Here is a 6086-nt window from a genome sequence, read left to right as displayed (position 1 = left end):
AACACGCCGAAATGCGGAACGCGCGCACCACTCGTTCATTGGCTTGCCGCCGTAAGGAAAACCACGCCCACTGTGTCCTGGCGTCGGCTGCTTGCCGGGCCATGGCTGTTTCTCCTCCTTTTTTTTCTGTTCTGAGAAGAACGTGGCGCTTTCCGTCGTACCAGAGGCGAAACCAGCTAACCAATCATTCGTGAGCGCGGGAGGCAACCCCGCCCACCTGCCTCTTAAGGCGTAACAACATCGCGAGATTTGCAGTTTGAAACAAGGAGTGGAAGTCTGGTTTTGTCTCTTGCTCTCACTAGCTGCGATTTATTGTGTTAAGATTTTTTTCAATGATTTTGTGACCATATATCTAGAATAGCTTGCAAAATACAATAGCTCACCTGCTCAACTATGGCTTATTAAATAAACTGACTAGCTGAATTCATTCATCCAGCAATCAGGGCATTGAGGGGGCTAGAAGGGGGCAAAAAAGAAACAGTTGGGAGTTTTTGAATATGTTTAGCCTGGAGAAAAAATTGAGTAGCGTGATAATTGTGAAAGGTGAAAGCGCACCATGAAAGCGCACTGGTTTAAATAATAAAGTAGATTTTGGTGAGTCATCAGAAAAAAATCAACGGTACAGAGTGCTTTGGGGGGGTGCTGAAAGTGTTGAAATAGAGGCTGGACGGACATCTATTAGGGATACTGTAGTAGATGATTTAGGTCCCTTATTCTTTGAAGGTCCAATCCATATATTATCTTATTCAATAAAGGAAAAATGGTTGGATATGTAGTTGAATCCATGGCACACATAGTATTCTCTGCTAACAATAATGGAGCTATGTAAGTCACTTTTGACACATTTTGGAAGTGGAATCTGTCAGGCATTTGTAGCAAAAACCTCCAGAGAAATTCCCAGACACTGAACATAGTGTAGGTTCGTATCGAGGTTTGAACTCACCTAAAGGCTTTTAGATACATGACACAGCACAACTAGATTAAGAATCTTTATTGCATTCTAGCATGAAGCCATACAAACTAATTGATTGCCCTCTGTTAAATTCTCTGCTGTGTTCTGCCAATATAAAATCATGCATGCTGTGGGGAAAGTAGACGGAATTTTGCTCCCTCTCTTCAAACACTAGAGCAGACATGTCAAACTTGCAATGTCACATGATGTCGCGCAACGTATTGGGACTGTTTTGTCATTGCCGGCAATGAAGGCTACTGTTAAGCTTGTAAGCCGCCCTGAGTCTTCGGAGAAGGGCGGGATATAAATGTAATAAAAATAAAAATAAATGGGTGGGCGTGGCTTCCATGTGACTTGTCTGGCCCATGGGCCAGCAATTTGACACCCCTGCACTAGAGCCAAGAATTACTGAATACAGCTGACTAGAAGGAGAACAAAAGAAAGTATTTAACAGAATACATAATTATGCTGTGAATTCATGGTTATTTGTGACGCATGGTGATGACCAGTTTCAAAGGTGATCAGATAAACCCACGGAGGACAGGTCTCTCAATGGCTTAGACTCTATTATCTCTGGGTCAGAGTTAGCATACCTTCGAATACAAGCTGACAGAGCAGTGGTGGTCTCATCTGCAGAGACATGTGCTTAATTATTTTGAGAAACCAAGTGCTGGTCTAGAAAAGGCCTTGATGGTTTGCAGCAAGGCTGCTGTTATGGTTTTCTTTCAAGTGAAGTCTCACTTCACTTCAGCTCAAAGAAACATCCATGGCAGTTTGAGTATTCTTCTTTTGTAACACTATCATTGTTTTATGTGCTTTAAGCAGAGACAGCTTGTCAACTAATAATGAGGAAATATGGAGATAAACTTTGTGACTAGAACTTGAACAAATAGAGCCTTCTTTATGCCAAGCAAAGATGATTCTGGTGATAATTTCAGAGGCACCTGCTGAAAAAATATTCAAGGCCTTCTCTGTATTGTTTTGCCTTGTCTTTGTACTGTACATTTTTATGTACACAATTCTAAAAAAAGTTAAAATAGAATGACCATTTTTGTCTTTTGTTGTAGAGCAAGGGTGTCAAACTGGCAGCCCAGTCACATGTAGGCCACGCCGACCGCACCACCACAAAGGCAAAAAACGTGATACATCACGTCACATGATGTGATCAAGTTTGACACCTGTTATAGAGCAGCAGACATTTCTTCAATATTTACTAGAAAGTTTTCATTTTTTTGAAATTTAAAAATGCACTTTTCTCATTTGTAATTAATGACTCCCATATAGATTGAAAATTCAAACTGTAATTATACTTTAAACATAGACTGAAATTAACAGTACAGATCATAAACATTTTCATCTTCTTTATACTGTAGAAAAGTATAAAGAATTCCAGGAGTTGAAATCCACACGTCTTAAACTTCTCAACTTACAGCAGTTTAGTGACTGAAGTTACAACAGCACTAAAAAAAGTGACTTGTTATCCTTTTTCACACTTGCAGCATTCCCATGAAAAGTCAGACACTTGGCAACTTACTCCTATTTATGACAGTTGCAGTGTCCCAGGGTCATGTGATCACCTTGTGTTATCTTCTGACAAGCAAAGTCAACAGGGATGCCAGATTCACTTAATAACCATGTTAACTAACAATTGCGGTGATTCACTTAATAACTATGGCAGAAAGATCATAAAAAGAAGCAAAATCACTTAACAACTGTCTCACTTAGAAATTTTGTAGTCAATTGTGGTCTAAGTTGAGGACTACCTGTATTGTAGAATAGATGATAGAGTTGCAGGTCTCCCAGTTTCTAACCTCAGAACTGCGTCACCACGGCAATAAGATCCGGCTCTGTGACGCAGGTGGGAAGGACCCACCTCGGCCTCAGCCAATGACAAGACAGAAGCAGAGAGAGAGAGAGAGAGAGAGAGAGAGAGAGAGCATTTTGGGGCGGAAGGCGAAGCCCAGGCGCCGTCATGCGAAGGGGGAGGAGCGGCACAAGGGCGTCCATAAGAGCGGCGCCCTCTTCTGGGTCGGAGGACTCCGAGTGGGAGGAGGAGCGCGTGGCGCGGCTGCGAGAGCGGGCTTGGCGCGATGGCCCGCGGGGTCCCGGATCCGGCGGGAAGGGACGCAGCCGCCGCTCCAGGGAACAGCGTACTAATTGGCGCGTCCCGGCCGGCCACGAACGGAAGATCACCGCCAAGATTCGAGCTAGCTTAGCCAAACGTCGCCTCCAGCAGCGCCCGGGGAGAGGACCTAGATCTGCCCCGCTGCAACCCAGAAAACGCGCAGAAGCCGATGCTAAGGTGCGGGGCTTTGCTGGCCGGTCAAACAAGCATGGTCCCGCTCTCAGAGCCTTCTCCGCTCTGGGTGCCTTACAGATGGGATAAGCTACAGTGCCTACCCTCCCCAGGCTGCACGGCTGATAGTCATGGGAATAAGTCTTCCCCCCCCCCCTCCATACTTGTGCGCTTTGTATTCTTTGCGCTCCCTTCCCATTTCGAGAGCAATAGAATTGTAGAATCACTCAAGGCAAGAGCCTTATATTATCCCAGTCAAATAGTTGTCAGGTCTATTTTTGAAAAGACTCAGTGATGGAACAATGATTGGAGCAATAATAAGGGCGCTTCAACTTTATTTATAATAATAGATATGCTGCCGGAAGCCCAGTTCTCATCTTCCCCAGTACTTCTGATCTCTCTGAACAAGATCTCCAAAATACATTTTTGCTCTCTAGTTAAGCTTTACCTGCCTTTCAGTTACAATATATTCCCCTTCAAAGGAGCTATCATGTAGAGCAAAGTTTCACAGCTTTGGAATTCTGGGAGTTGAAATCCAAATATTTCAAAGTTGCTAAGTTGAGAAACATTGATATAGACTGTTCTCCCTTCTCCATATGAGTTCCAGCCAGTCCTAACTCTCTAGCAGGTGGCTTCCTGGTGACATTAGGAAGCTGTTCCTGGATAAATGCATGTGCCCTTCAGTATTTTACAAAATATATTAGGACTGTTAAGCTCTTCCTAGTACAGTTCTGGAGATGTTTTCATGATACCATCCAGTTAAAAGAGGATAGAGTCCAAATCATCCCTTGTGAACTACACTGCTGGCAAAATTGGGCTTCAGAAGTACTTTACAGGGAACCCTTTTTAAATTGAAAAACCAGCTCCTTTCCTTGGTTTCCTCCAAAGCAAATAAGGATCCTGCTGAATAATGAAAACATCTAATCTCCATAGTTTCATGTATAGGAGTAAAATGCCCTTTGCACATATGCCTTCTGATTCTGTAATAAAAAAGAAGTGTTGCATTTTTCTGCTGTAGTCTTTCTCATCCCTGCTCCTTTTGATTCTATAGATGCAGACAATTATTTAACTGCACAGTGGATAATTCGGTCTGCCTTGAATGGGTACCCTTAATGGCTCCACAAACATTTTAAGTCTCTTTCACCAAGGGAGTGAACCTTGCTTCCACAGGTCTATTGCTGCCAGAACTGGGCAAGGTAATCAGTTGGGCTGCAGATTCAAGGCACCTTATGTTTTTTGTTTTATTTTTTTCAGGCTCCAGAAGTGATCACCTGCTGAGCATCTTTTCTCACAATCTTTGACTGCAGCTCCTCTCTAGCTGAAGAAACTCTCTTCGGGGTTCCAGAGTCTCCGTCCACTTCAGTTTTCTGTTGTGTAACTTAGAATCCATTTCTTCTCAATAACACCAAGTCTGGGCACTTTTGTTCCACTCTTTGCATTATTAAATCCACACACACACACACACACACACTTTTGTTATCTGTGAGACAACAGCTTCCTCAGGTGTTCCTCAGGTGTTCCTCAGGTCTCCAGACCACACTTTGAAAATCATTGGTCTAGAAAAAAAATAGCTGTGCTTGATACACCTGAGTGAAGAACTGAATGAAAAGGAACTTGGATCAATTGTTGCCTTTAAAACTCAGTTACTCAAGTTGTTTGAAATTGGAAGAGACATTAATGTTGCAGTTACTTTTTCTCCCCCCCCCCCCCCCCATGAACCACAAATACTTCAGGCAAAGTGAAAGAAGTTTATTAAGGCAGGGATGTCAAATGACAGTAAATGTAGCCGAAAGCAGCAAATTAATAAAAAAATATTGATTAGATGTGACAAAAGTCAGGCAGCCTTAAAAAGGGGAGGGTTCACGTTTTTTACAGAGTACAGAAACATAATCAGTATATGTGATACATCAGAAAGCAAGTAATCAGACATTGATTACATGTGAGACTTAAACAATAGAAAACATTGATTCTAGATAACATTCTGCAAATGGTAAATTTGAGTTACATTACAGCACTCCCTTTTCCAGCCACTTTTTCAGCTTAAAACCTGCAAGTATATTCAAGGAACTCCAGAATCCGCTACCTATAGTTTTCAGCCTTGCTGAAAAGGCCAATTTTTTGTACCCAAAATTATTTTGGCTAAAAGGAAAACATGGATTTCCTGAATTTCTAAAGGAGGCCTGGATGCCATGCTAAAATACTAACACCACCTTTATTAAAAAGGTGGTACTAGTATTTTAGCATGGCATCCAGGCCTCCTTTAGAATGATTCAAAAGCTAATAATAAAGCCTAAAATTCTGGGTAGCGCAGGTGGGCAATGAGGGAAAGAAGAGGTGGGCTGGTGCTCCCAAAACCACATAGTATGGTATTCATTCCAGTGTAATATGTCTGCTATACTGGGAAAGCAGGGAGGGGGGGAAAGAAAGGCTGCTGCAGCATTTTGACTAAAACATCCGCAGCCTTCTATCTGGGTGCTCTCCAAATATGCTAAATTGCAGCTATGGCTGAAGTCTGGCGCATCTGAAGAGCACCTAGGACAGGGGTAGGCAACCTCGGCTCTTTTATGACTCATGGAATTCAACTCCCAGAATTCCTGAGCCAGCATAGCTGGCTCAGGAATTCTGGGAGTTGAAGTCCATGAGTCATAAAAGCCGAGGTTGCCTACCGCTGACCTAGGAGGAAAAAAAAATCAGGCGTCTAGAGGACCTCTAGCATTCCCTCCAATCCTGTTACACTGCGTAAGGGCTTTTGAGCGAAAGGCTTAAAAAAGTGGAGATACGTCCTGGGCCTAATATTCAGATTTCCTTGAGTCCCTCTCGCCCCCCCAATCACGTGAC

The 6086-nt window shown here is 43.0% G+C and overlaps 1 protein-coding gene across 1 annotated transcript in view; it reads left to right on the top strand.

Annotated features, from left to right (window-relative positions):
• Window positions 1-4666, top strand: part of GUSB (glucuronidase beta) — a 60248-nt gene extending 55582 nt beyond the window's left edge. Inside the window, exon 13 of the transcript XR_014024704.1 lies at window positions 4503-4666. The gene's annotated coding sequence lies outside the window, so the exon portion shown is untranslated. The remainder of the gene's footprint in view (window positions 1-4502) is intronic.
• Window positions 4667-6086: the final 1420 nt, after the last annotated feature.

The sequence above is a fragment of the Vipera berus genome (genome assembly GCF_964194415.1).
Source record: "Vipera berus genome assembly, chromosome: 1".
Lineage (NCBI taxonomy): Eukaryota > Metazoa > Chordata > Lepidosauria > Squamata > Viperidae > Vipera > Vipera berus.
This window is presented reverse-complemented; position numbering and strand designations above follow the sequence as displayed.